The sequence below is a fragment of the Oncorhynchus mykiss genome, chromosome 5, assembly GCF_057628025.1.
Source record: "Oncorhynchus mykiss isolate SJ-2025 chromosome 5, ASM5762802v1, whole genome shotgun sequence".
NCBI lineage: Eukaryota > Metazoa > Chordata > Actinopteri > Salmoniformes > Salmonidae > Oncorhynchus > Oncorhynchus mykiss.
This window is the reverse complement of record NC_143026.1, coordinates 59,483,135-59,497,308: the sequence shown is the minus strand read 5'-3', so window position 1 is coordinate 59,497,308 and position 14,174 is coordinate 59,483,135. Positions and strand designations below refer to the sequence as shown.

General features: G+C 45.1%; 1 non-coding gene across 1 annotated transcript; it reads right to left on the bottom strand.

Moving 5' to 3' along the window:
- Positions 1 to 12,437: 12,437 nt before the first annotated feature.
- On the bottom strand, positions 12,438 to 13,634 carry LOC110524133 (uncharacterized). The gene is made up of 2 exons (XR_016496183.1): positions 13,193 to 13,634; positions 12,438 to 12,889 (listed from the first exon to the last, which is right to left on the bottom strand). It is a non-coding gene; the product is annotated as an uncharacterized LOC110524133 (transcript).
- Between the last annotated feature and the right edge of the window lie 540 nt (positions 13,635 to 14,174).

Sequence of the window (14,174 nt, the reverse complement as noted above, 5' to 3'; positions counted from 1 at the left end):
TGCACTTTTAACGGACCTCTGAGACTATCACAGTGCAGGTGCATTTATACGGAGACTTGATTACACACAGGTGGATTGTATTTATCATCATTAGTCATTTAGGTCAACATTAGATCATTCAGAGATCCTCACTGAACTTCTGGAGAGAGTTTGCTGCACTGAAAGTAAAGTGGCTGAATAATTTTGCACGCCCAATTTTTCAGTTTTTGATTTGTTAAAAAAGTTTGAAATATCCAATAAATGTTGTTCCACTTCATGATTGTGTCCCACTTGTTGTTGATTCTTTTCAGTTTTATATCTTTATGTTTGAAGCCTGAAATGTGGCAAAAGGTTGCAAAGTTCAAGGGGGCCGAATACTTTCGCAAGGCACTGTATATATATATCTTCTGTCTCAAACCAAACGTGAACATTGGTTATTGTGCCAAAATAGAAAACAAGTAGCCATCATTTACTTTCAGAACACCAAGTCAGATCAGGCCATATCTAGCTACACCCATTACATCTGAGAGGGGAGGGTGAGGGGAATGTACTGTCTTAGAGTTGTTCCCTTTTTTGGATGGTGTGTGTGTGTGTGTGTGTGTGTGTGTGTGTGTGTGTGTGTGTGTGTGTGTGTGTGTGTGTGTGTGTGTGTGTGTGTGTGTGTGTGTGTGTGTGTGTGTGTGTGTGTGTGTGTTGGGGGGGTGGGGAGTAAATAAAATCCTCCTTCAGTTATGCAATGGAAAAACTAAAGACTTTTTGCTCTGGCTGCTTCTTAAGGTGGTACTGAGTTTCTGGAGTAGATATACTCGGCAGGGTAGCCTAGTGGTTAGAGCGTTGGACTAGTAACCGGAAGGTTGCAAGTTCAATCCCTCGATCTGTCGTTCTGCCCTTGAACAGGCAGTTAACCCACTGTTCCTAGGCCGTCATTGAAAACAAGAATTTGTTCTTCACTGACTTGCCTAGTTAAATAAAGGTAAAATTAAATATAGACCATTTACACTGGTCTGGAAGGGCATTTACACTGGTCTGGAAGGGCATTTCACTGGTCTGGAGGGGCATTTACACTGGTCTGGTGGGGCATTTACACTTGTCTTGAAGGGCATTTACACTGGTCTGGTGGGGCATTTACACTGGTCTGGTGGGGCATTTCCCTGGTCTGGAGGGGCATTTACACTGGTCTGGTGGGGCATTTACACTGGTCTGGAAGGGCATTTACACTGGTCTGCCTGGTAGCATGGCTCTTTGGTCACGGGTTATAAAACCTCTGAATCGGCATGAATGGAGTCTCTGGACTGGAATCCTCCTCAGTGCAGTGAAGCTCTTGGCTGAGTTATGAGGTGAGGCCAAAGGTCATGCATGACCTGTCCCTTAACACAGCCTCCTCCAGTGGCCTGACTGAATCCAACAACTTTCCCCTGTATTCTTGAGCCATATAAACCAGAAACAGAAGTCGTCTACAACGTGTTCTACCCCCCTCTAGTTCGCCTCAAAAACAGTTTGCCGCTATGAGTACTCCATGCCATCTCTGGGCTATCATTACCATGTAAAAAAGCTTTGCATTCTCTACCAAGAAGTGTGTATGTGAATTCCATGGAATAAATCTATATACATGCATGCGGCTTCCTCACCTGTGGGATCGTCTGAGACCCGGACAGCTGATGAAACGAAGGAGTATTTCTGTCTGTAATTAACCCCTTTTGTGGGGAAAAACTCATTGTGATTGGTTGGGCCTGGCTCCCTAGTGGGTGGGCCTGTCTCCCAAGTGGGAGGGCCTACGCTCTCCCTGACCCACCCATGGCTGCGCCCCTGCCCAGTCATGTGAAATCCATAGATTAGCGTCTAATGAATTTATTTTAAATTGACTGACTTCCTTATACGACCTGTAACTCAGTAAAATGGTTGAAATTGTTGCGTGTTGCGTGTTGCGTTTATATTTTTGTTCAGTGTACATGCATATGTTGACACTAGCGTGTGTACTCCGATTTACATACTGGCACCTTATTGTTGAAATGACCTGACGGAGATCCTAGTGGGATTGAAAATGTTGTCATTTGTGCGTCTTAATAAGTCACTGGGAAACGTTACAGAGATAACGAACATGACTTTTTTCATGATATTTATTGTTAACCCCTCGGTGTTTGGTTGCCGCGTCAACGAGTCCAGAGATAAATCACATATCAACTCTTGTGAATTCAAGAATCGATGAATGAACATCATGGAACGGAAATCAAACTGGACGTCTGATAATGGCCCGGAAAAAACGAATTAGATCTCTATCGCCACTTGATAGCCTGAGGTGACTGGAATGGAAATAAATCGGAGTCCGTCTCCGGTGATGACAGCGGACTGAGTTGGCGAGTCCTGTTTGGACACTGTCCTCCCCAGGGTCCACAAATAGTGACACTCGTCTGACTCTCAGTGTGTTGACTTGTTCTGTGGCCTGTTCCATCCTGTGACTCAGGGCAAGCATAAGCACAGGGTAAGCATATGATCCAATAAGCATCATAAGCATCCGCTTGACAATTAGAAGAGTAGAATACAGGAGTTAAAATGTGGTTGGCGTTAGCAGTTTTCCTCTTGTTCAATAAGCCTATGTCAGTTAACCTTTATTGAATTGCTAGGTGAATTAGTCTAGCAAGCTATCTAAACTTTGTAGTAATCCTGGTAAAATTTGCGACCAGGCACGCAGAGCACGTGTCCAGGGGCCCTGACCTCCAGGGGGCCCCCATTAATTTTGTTTTTCACTCTCACCCATATATTGTATGAACATGGCATAAGTCATGGCAAAATGTATAGAATTGCAGGGAATTTGCTTTAAAACTGCAAAATGTTGTCCGACTCATGGCTCATTCCCTAAAGGATCGGCACCGGAACTGCTGTGACTGTCTGAGGTGGGTGTCTGTAGCATAACTGTCTGTAGTGGGAAGCAACTTGCACCAGCCTGATCCTGTCCCTGACTTTCAGATACATCGTCTGATTCCCGCCACTCAATCTATGGATTTCATAACGTCAGCTGTCATCATGTCTTAGTCGGTACTGGGCTGTAAAAATGTGATTTATGTCTCATTTATTCTGATGTTATGCCAAATGCCTTTTCTATTGATGACTTTGTTCTGAAATAAATATAATTTAATTGTAATTTTTATTCCATTTTTATTTACTAATTATTGCCCTCAAAATATAACAGAAAGAAACAGTTGTGTCATATCCTTGCTTGCCAAAGACGTAGTCTCTCGACACCTGCAAATATGGTCAGGATGAGAAATTCATTTCCTGGACTGGGCAAACTTGATATCCGTGCTGATGATCATGTTGCCCTGATTCAGATCTTGAGCGTAAATTGGCCGTAAATAGCCACCTGATCAAATCAAATCAAATCAAATGTATTTATATAGCCCTTCGTACATCAGCTGATATCTCAAAGGGCTGTACAGAAACCCAGCCTAAAACCCCAAACAGCAAGCAATGCAGGTGTAGAAGCACGGTGGCTAGGAAAAACTCCCTAGAAAGGCCAAAACCTAGGAAGAAACCTAGAGAGGAACCAGGCTATGTGGGGTGGCCAGTCCTCTTCTGGCTGTGCCGGGTGGAGATTATAACAGAACATGGCCAAGATGTTCAAATGTTCATAAATGACCAGCATGGTCGAATAATAATAAGGCAGAACAGTTGAAACTGGAGCAGCAGCACGGCCAGGTGGACTGGGGACAGCAAGGAGTCATCATGTCAGGTAGTCCCGAGGCATGGTCCTAGGGCTCAGGTCCTCCGAGAGAGAGAAAGAGAGAATTAGAGAGAGCACGCTTAAATTCACACAGGACACCGAATAGGACAGGAGAAGTACTCCAGATATAACAAACTGACCCTAGCCCCCCGACACATAAACTACTGCAGTATAAATACTGGAGGCTGAGACAGGAGGGGTCAGGAGACACTGTGGCCCCATCCGAGGACACCCCCGGACAGGGCCAAGGGCCAATGACTCCCAAACCAAACGAAGCCACATCATGGGCAAGCAAGAGGGGCTACTTCAAACCACCTCATCTCCTCCCCACCATAACCATGATCCACATACGGTGTACCCACTACCCGGTACATATTGCTCTTCTGAGATTAGGTATGCGCAGATATGTACTCATGTCATCAAGTATGCGCGCGCGCCTGATAATAATTTACAGGTATGACATATCCATGACACCTCCTGACTACTTCATGTAACTTCATGGCGTAAACACCTATCGTGCTGCGCCCGATCCCCACGCATCACTCCATCAACATTGTTGTACTGCGGTTGGGAGATAGATCCTCTTTCACTTTCCAGGAATGTGTACCCGGGTCCTGTTCCAGAAGACAGAATGTGACTGGGTGCTTGAGGAAAAGTTCAGCCAGTCCTCTCTTGAGTCAGAGAGAAAAGAGAGAGGGGGGAGATGAGGAGAGTGAGAGGGAGCGCGGGAGGAGCGGGAGGGAACTGGAATAGCCCTTAGAGGTGGCGCGCGCTGGTTCAGACCGGTTCCTGTTTCCCCCCTTCCCTTCACAGACATGTAAATACAGATCTGGCCTGCCGCCAGCATTAGTCACCTTTTTGTCTTGAGAAAGAGGGGTGGAGGGAGGGAGGGAGATACTGACAGAGAAAGAGAGATAAGTGGAGAGATGCAAAGGAGACTCAAATGAAAAGAGAGAGAGAGCGACAGAGGGGGGGCAGAGAGGGGGACTGAGAGAGAGAGAGAGAGGGACAGAGAGAGAGAGAGAGAGAGAGGGACAGAGAGAGAGAGAGAGAGAAAGAGAGAGAGAGAGAGAGAGAGAGGGGGGGGGGAGAGGGACACAGAGAGGGAGGGAGACAGAGAGAGAGAGAGATATGTTGTCAACATTGTCTACAATGAAAACTGCACATCCTCCCTAGTCTGGGAGGGATTAAGGGCTGTTCAGACCGACGCCTCATATTTTTAAAAGTACAATTATGAAACTACTTTAGAGAAATTATAGCCAGTTTGACTAGTATTTCTTATTAAACAAAACATTCGTAAGTCTGGTTGTGTCTAGATTAGAGTATAACCATTTCAGTTCATTTAGTTTCATAGTGTAATGTCCAAAACAAAGAAATTACTTTGTCCAGCTGTGAAATGAACATGACCAATGAAAAGAATTTGCTCTCCTAGAGTAGAACTCTCCTAGAATGCAAAAGTGCATATCGCCCCCTCTCCATGTTTCATGCATCGTTTGGTGTACACGATTCTCAGAATGTAGACTTTAAAAAGGTGTTTGCTGGACTTATAGGTAGGGCCTTCTAGTGATTGGACAAATTCCACAGTACCTCCGATGACTTGTATGATGCACGGGACACCACAATTGGCTTCCAATAAAGAATTGCCAACTGCAATTGCAATTGCAGTATATTGATGATACCTGTTCCTACTTTCTGTGAAATGGATCATGTTATACTCATGTTTACTAGTGTATTGTATTGACCCCCCCCCCCCTAACCACTCTCAAATAGTGGGGGTAGGAGGTGGGTGGTAGTGAGGGTAGGGAGTGGGTGTTAGTGGGGATAGAGGGTGGTAGTGGGGGTAGGGAGTGGGTGGTAGTGGGGGTAGGAGGTGAGTGGAAGTGGGGGTAGGAGGTGGGTGGTAGTGAGGGTAGGAGGTGGGTGGTAGTGAGGGTAGGGAGTGGGTGTTAATGGGGATAGAGGGTGGTAGTGGGGGTAGGAGGTGAGTGGAAGTGGGGGTAGGAGGTGGGTGGTAGTGAGGGTAGGAGGTGGGTGGTAGTGGGGGTAGAGGGTGGTAGTGGGCGTAGGAGGTGGGTGGTAGTGGGGGTAGGAGGTGGGTGGTAGTGGGGGTAGGAGGTGGGTGGTAGTGGGGGTAGAGGGTGGGTGGTAGTGGGGGTAGAGGGTGGGTGGTAGTGGGGGTAGAAGGTGGGTGGTAGTGGGGGTAGGGAGTGGGTGGTAGTGGGGGCAGGGAGTGGGTGGTAGTGGGGGTAGGGTGTGGGTGGTAGTGAGGGTAGGATGTGGGTGGTAGTGGGGGTAGGGGGTGGGTGGTAGTGGTAGTGGGGGCGGGGAGTGGGTGGTAGTGGGGGTAGGGATGGGTGGTAGTGGGGGCAGGGAGTGGGTGGTAGTGGGGGCAGGGAGTGGGTGGTAGTAGGGGTAGGGATGGGTGGTAGTGGGGGCAGGGAGTGGGTGGTAGTGGGGGTAGGGAGTGGGTGGTAGTGGGGGTAGGGGATGGGGTGGTAGTGGGGGCAGGGAGTGGGTGGTAGTGGGTGGTAGTGGGAGTAGGGAGTGGGTGGTAGTGGGGGTAGGGGGTGGGTGGTAGTGGGGGCAGGGAGTGGGTGATGTTGTAGGTGTTGCATTGTACTACATCAACTCACTGCCCTTACAAATCTTTGGTCAAGACTAAAATAGTGCACCCCAGTTCCTCTGAGCTGGTCAAAGGAGTTTATCCCTGCTCAGGCGCTTTCATAAGTAGGATTTGTTGGATCGAGGCCAAGAGGTTATAGAGCATAAACTAGCTTCAGAATGGGGTTTATGCAGAGCTAACAAACATCTCCCCTCTCTCATTTGCTAACACACTTAATACAAAACCGGTTCCAATCATACTGACGTTCAGGCTTAAAACACGACTGGTATCTTGTTTACTACATTCCTCTACTCTGGGAGGACTACTTCTGCAGCTGAACAACATGGCTGCAGCTTCACAGGCACGCAGACAGGGTTCAGCTGTCGAACGCTAAGAGCCCAAACGGTAGAGCAGGCCTGCAGGCAGCCAGGCCAGCGGAGTCCGACAACTGTTGTTATTGAGGGCCACTAATAATAACCACATTTGACGTCAGCTGTCGCATGTCGACACACTTAGCTGCAGCATGTCTCACTGCTCATTCATTCTACTCACTATTCGGGTACACACGTCTGAGATTGCACTGCATAATCTAAACCTATGAAAGGGAATACATCCTTATCTTCGGTGGGGATTCGAAGGTTGCCAGGGGGTTGGGGGGCTATTGGCATAGCTAGCTACTTTGGTCTGGAACTTTCCTTAGTAAAAATGAAAAACGTTGTTTGTTTGTTTTGCTGGACACCTCAGCAGATTGATGTAATGAACTGCAGACAAAGGCCCACATCTTGTCGAAAACATCGAACTGTCTCTTTTACAGTTTAAATCAGCCCTTTAATGAAGCCAGAAAGACAAGGCCTTTGTTTCTATTTTCTCCCTGATCCGACCACCGACTGGCATCATACAGATCGCCGTCTCCTTTCCATCCTCTCAGCACTTTAGGTTATCGAGGCCACGGGCAAACCTTCTCCCTCCGTAGTGAAAACGTCACTGCCTCCAATAGGGCTGGCAAGCCTTGGGATACGGAGTGAACGTGCGCGTGTTTGTGTGTGTGTGTGACTTCTCAGCATGTGTGTGTGTGAGTAGGGTGAGAAGACAGTCGTAAAAGACTGCAGTGTCACACGGCTAAATAGTCGACATAGCTCCCTGTTTAGCTGTCTATAACCCCCTCCCTCCCTTTCACTCTCCGTCTACAACTCCCATAGCTATGCAGTACATAGCTCTCATCACCACAGCCAATCAGGGAGGGCTGAGCAGAAACGGTACTTCTTGCTGAGTCAGACAAACCAGAAGAACTATATGTGCTTACTGACCTCTTCCCTAGAACAACCCAGCTGCAGTGACACTGATGTGGCGCGCAACTGTTTGTTCCCTGGTGCCTGTAGCAGACGTGCAGATCTAGGATCGGATAACCCCACTCCTATCCTGACCATGGCCTTTCGGAGGTAAAAGGCGAAGCTGACCACAGATCAGTGCATAGGGGCATTAACATGCTTCACCAGTAGTTCACTCAATTACGTGTCTTTGCGCGCTCGTTACGCTATATCTTGGGATGCGTGTCATCGATTTGCAATTAGAATCTACTGATTTAGTGTCAGAAGACGCACCCAAATCCCTGGGCACGTTAGAGTCATTGTGAAACCAGCGGGCTGCACTTGACAGTCAGATAAATTGGATGGGGGTTACTGCCAAAAAACGTTCCCCTAAAGTAAACTGACCGATCCAGCCCATCCACTGCCCCTTCCTGTTCGGGAACATACAGTACGGTGAGGTTGTCTTTGTCGCCCTACAAATTGGACACAGGCCACGGACAGACAACACACACGACGCGCACGTTTCCCCATCCTATCTCCCACTCAGCACATCCTCATATCTCCAGGGTTTTTCAACAAGTAGCCCAAATCTGCTGACTTTCCTAACACAGCAAGCAGTAAGCTGAGCTCCAACAGCAAGGTCATTGGCTGATACTGGCAATTGGGGTGTTATGGTTAATTATTCATAGGAATCAGACAAGCAGGACAAAGGGCAAAATAAAGAAGTGGATGTCAGACTTCTTGTATTTTATAGATGATGATATCACAACCTTATAAATTATATATGTTTTATTATTGAGAGGAGGAAACAATAATTGGAATATCAATTAAAGAGTATTTGAACAAATCAGCATGTGCTTGATTAAGAAGTGCATGTTTTTAAAAACCATTTATATAACAGCTTGAGAGAGAAACATTGTGTCAGTTGAAATCAGTGAGTGTGTAAAAGAGATGCCCTGCATAAGAACTTTACCGTCACTCAACACGACCACATCTCCTCCACCTGTAGTCTGGGAGCGCCCTCTTGTGTCAACATATAGTAATAGCAGCCAGGGAAATAACCTTTCACTAAAATACTCAAAAAAACATAATTGCATTCATATTTTAATACGTTTAAAGACTGTACATTAAATGCAAAGGAGGCTGTCAAGTACAGATCATTTTTGATAAATCAACAAACATTTGTAATTAAGTAAAATCCCTGCAAAGTGAGGACTGTGTTACATTTATATAAAGCTTTCCTTCATGTCTGGTTCCACACTGGTAGTAATTCTGTGGCTTCCAGTCCTTTCCAGACACAGTCCACAGTCCAGTAGCTGTGTACGTGCCATTGCTTCCCCTGGAACTCCAAACAACATTGTTCTCTGGGGTAACCACGGTGTTGTTGATCCACCAAATGATGTCCACCAGGTGTGTGTGTAAACCACTAAGGACACACACCAGCATAGGTGTGTGTGAAGCACCAGGGTCACTCCCGAATGAGGAGAGGATGAGTACAGATGGATCAGAAGGGTTCAAACCTGACAGGAGAAAGAAAGTCAACATGCATGAAGACTTTGGGATGAAAAGGTGTTTTCGACCCAAACACTTGGAGAAATCTTAGAACTCGCTTGAGCAAATGTTATTGAAGTACAGACAATTGTGAGCTCCTTTGTGTGAGAAGGTGTCAATAACAATTAGCCTTCAAATACACATTGCAGCAAAAATGATTAAAATTCCAGCTTACCTTCTACAAAGAGCTGGATGCCCCTACTAAACACCACATCCTTTTGAGAGGGCTTCCCCCCATGTACACACCTGAGGAAAAACATGACTATCATTATCATCAGAACACTGCAAGAATGCAGATAGAATGAAGTGCAATCTGCATTGAAAGTTGAGCTGAAAGTTACCCCAGTAGTAGTAAAGTGAAACATAGTCCTGCTCTGTTCATTCTGGCTGAGTGGTTTGTTTCAGTTGGTGCTCTGGAGAGGAGAAAAGCCAACTGCCTGAGTCCCTTGAGGGGCTTGGTGTCTTGTCCTCCAGTATCATGCAGCTCTCTCCTCTCACACCAACGTGGTCTCAGAGCATTTCGTATGATTCCTTATGTAAAACCGAGACACTCCACTAAGTATGACATGTTACGTTTCGCATTGGAATGTATTAAATCCATCGTCTAATTCGTGTCATATGTTATGAATTCGAATTTGTATGATATATTACAAATTGGAATTTGTTCAAAATGTTACCAATTGCAATTAGTACAATATGTTACGAACTTGCAAAACATATGATATGGTACAAATCCCCCCCCCCCCCCCATTTTTTTTTACAAGAATATACTACCAATGTCCATGGTGCTGAAATTGTGAAATATCTATGTACCTGCATGCCTATCGAATGAATCGATGATAGGCTTTCTGTGGTGCCAGGGCTAAATTTTGCTTTAGCTAATAGATAAGCAGTTATTGATAGGCCTATTTGGTCATAATTTTATCATGTTAAACCTAACGTTTGACGAAGCTATACACGCTGTGGCAATGCTGCCATTTTTAGACTGCTGGCATTAATGTAATTAGCCTACTTGTTCAGTAATTAAGTTGACATTCAAATATTGCACATTGTAAAATAAATGTTCGATGCAACAGCATACTAATCAGCTACCAATATAAATGTTTTGAATATACAGCTGTCCTGTATAGCCTACCTGAACCTGCATGACATGAGCCGTCCTCTCGCTCTCTCCCAAGTTATGCGTAAAACCAATGCCAAATAATATAGCCAGTCCACCCTTAAAACACTAGCTTAATAGGGATTGTTTTATATGCAGTGTACTATTTGTAACTACATACCGCATTTAGCTGCTATTTATAAACTTTGTTTTTCTCTCTCTCTCTTTTTCTCCACAACTTCATAATATCCAATTAGGATCCTGTCTCATCGCTGCACTCCCCAACGAGCTTGGTAGAGGCGAAGGTCGAGTCATGCATCCTCTGGAACATGACCTGCCAAACCGCGCTTCTTAACACCCACCTGCTTAGCCCAGAAGCCACACCGTTCAACTGACAACCGAAGTCAGCCTGCAGGCGCCCGGCCCGCCACAAGGAGTCACTAGAGCGCGATAAGCCAAGTAAAGCCCCCCGGCCAAACCCTCCCCTAACACGGACAACGCTTGGCCAATTGTGCACCGCCCTATGGGACTCCCGGTCACGACAGTCTGGGATCGAACCCGGGCCTGTAGTGACACCTCAAGCACTGCGATGCCATGCCTTAGACCGCTGCGCCACTCGGGATGTTTTAAAACTTTTGAAAATAATCAAATAGCCTAACAATGAGGGAAAGAAATAGTCAGCTTGAGGACAACTATTTATTGCTGAACTCTGGATAATAGCCTACACAAATGGCAATATTCAAGGTCAATTAAATCAAATCCAATCCAACTTGAGAGACTCCTCTAGTGTCCTGAAGTCCTCCTTTTCTGTGTGCACAGCACATGTTTTCACCATGGCCTGTAGGTCCAAGTTGTGGGCCCGACTGTTTTCTATACTGACTATTGCCAACCCAGACAGTCTTTCCTAAGACATTGTGCATTATATATCCATTGAGCAGCACACAACTTAAACGTAGTCGTGAATGATGCATGCCAAGATATATCAGAGATAAGGGGCTGTTGATATTGCAATCGCACAACTCAGATGCCAGTTAACAGGTATGAACGAAATCTCAGATTTGTTGTTGTTTAACTGTTGACCGCTAAAGATGATCTATTTGCATCTGCCAATTTATTGGCTGTCCGGTATGCAGACGACCTGTCCCCAGAGCTTCCTATACAGTTAATTCATCTCTTTCTGTAATATGTTGAAGCCAACACTTATTACAGGAAATCTCCACCCAAAAACGATATTTTGGCATGTTTCATTCGTCAATCGTTGACATAATTTGATTGTTGACAAGCAAAACATGGACTTTCAATATATGTAACTTTCAAAAAACAGAAATCATCCCCATATGATGCATTTAGCTGGGGCTTAAGGTTAAGAGTTAGGTTAAAGGGTTAAGGTTAGGATTAGGTTTACGCTTAGGGGAAGGGTTTGCTAAAAGCGTTAAGGTTGGGATTAGGGTTAGGGGAAAGGTTAGGTAAAAGGGTTAAGGTTAGAGTTGGGGTTAGGTTGAGCTTATATGCTAAGTAGGTGCAAAGTAGCTAAAAAGTAGTTAGTTGTTGCAAAGTTGCTATAATTCTAAAGTCGTCTGTGATGAGATTCGAACACACAATCTTTCGGTTGCTAGACATTCAACAAAAAGCAGTTCTTCACCTCATATCTTTTATACAACATTTGAGCATTTAGCCCAGTCCTTCTCAGAACTGTCAGTTCATCACTAATTAGGAGAATGTCAATAAATTATAGATTCCTATTTCCATCTTCTCTAAAGGTAACGTTAATAGCTAGACTCTCAGAACTAAGATATTATAGAGGAAGGACACTGGTGCAGAGAGGAAATGTTGTGAAAAACTATCTGGGTGGAACATGAGTGTTTTCCCAAGGCACATGTTGCCCCCTTCTATATCAGGCTCAAAACAAGTAGATCAGTTATTCAGTTTGTAGGAGGATAGAAAAACAGGAAAGAACAGTTAGCACAAGTGGTTGTGTCTGAAACAGATGTATGACTTCTCCAGTTCTGCCCACGCTGGAGAATGGGGTGATTCTGACAGTGTCAATTTATATGTTTCTGCCCTTCTCCCTTTTCTGCCTACATTATAAATGTTAGTTAACCCAATATAAATATTCCATGAAACCCCCCCAAAAAAGACACTCAGGCGATACAACACTCTTAGTACATGACAACAACAAAACAACATCAACTTGAGTTTATTAGGAGTTGCTTTGGAAGACCAATACATTGTAGCCTGTAGATACAGTACAGTGTGATTACATAGTACACCTCACATTCATCTCTACAAATCAGTTGTTCTTTCAAATCCTTCTGTTAGTCCACAGAAATAAACAGCCATGTCATTCTCTTTAGATCCATGGATCAGTAACTGATGCTGGTGAAGTGGCCTGCTATCATTGGTCTGGACAGTGATCTTGTTGGGATGGAAGCCATGGCCGTAGAGCACATGGGAGGTGTTGGTCAGGTGGTAGCTGAGTACCAGTTCAGGCCTCTCTCCTTGACTCTGCTTGTACCAGCTCACAGTGGCCATGCTACAGTTAGTGGACAGAGGGCAGTTCAGTGTGGCATCCTCGCCCACTTTCACTGATAAGCTCTTCAGTGATACACCCAGGGACTCTCCCAAACGTACACCTGTAGAAAGTCACAGGTGACAAATCATATAGGTCTACAGAGAGAGGCCCCATCCAGACACAACCCCTAATAACTAGTTCCTCAAGTCAATTCTAAAATGCATTCCATTTCATAATGTCTTGATATGCCTACTGAACTGTCACCGCAACAAAGTGTCACGGTTACTGAAGGATTGTACCAGTACAATTGTAACTGACAGTAAAGCATTTACATATATTGAGGAACACTACCAACAAAACAGTCAATGAGGTTATATCAAAATGTTTAATATCTTTAACCATTGTTATTGAAAAATGTACTTACCATTCAGTATGATTGACAAGCACAACATGATTCTCAATGTCACTTTCATGGCCGGATGCAGTACTCTATTCTGTGAGATGATGAAAAGGAAGCTTTCGATTCGACTCCCTCGTAGACTCTGCTTGAGGTTTCTCTGGAGAGAAGTAGGCTGTGTTTGTTGGTCCAACTGAGTCTCACAGAGGAACTGCCTTCCAACACGTTGTGCACAAACTCATCAGGTCATTTCAACCTCAGATGTGTCACAGTCTGCAAAGGCAGCATTACCTAACAGGCTGACCACTCCACATTGGATCGCGTGTGCGAGCGTGGCAAAATTAATTTAGGAATCTATGTTATTAAATTATTGCACCCACACTGCTCGCGCACGTCAACGAGCGTATGCGTTGCCAAGGGCTAAAATAGAAGTCATTCCTATTTCTGACACAGATCGCGCTGCAAGTCCTGCCACTCCCATCTCCTCATTGGTTTATAGAAGCAGGTACCCACGTACCATCTCCTCATTGGTTATACCCACGTGGGTGATTGAAAGACGAACTGTGTTGCCGGTCGGTGTAGTAATACTATGAAAGTTTAGATGCCAATAACCATAAAAGTTCAAAGGTGAGAAAGCCTTGAAGGAGGAGAGATGACTAGAAATGATTCGGAGTAGAGGACCTTGTGCATTTCAGGTAAGATAACAACTCAATGTTTATATTCCAGGACAAATTAGCTAGCAACGGCAAGCTAGCTAAATAGGACAAATTAGCTAGCAAGTGCAAGCTAATTAGTTAAATTGCCACAAATGTATAATGATTTTCGACCTGTCCCCAAATTAACGTCATTGGTTCAGAGTTTGTTTTAATATTTTAACCTGCGTGTCGTGATCGCGTTTGGTGTAGGGGGACAAAATAAATGTATGCATGATGGCACACACGCGCAGCCGGTTTGGGCTCCGTGTTAGGCTCCCAAATGTACTGCATTGTCTATTGGGATTTGTGGGATA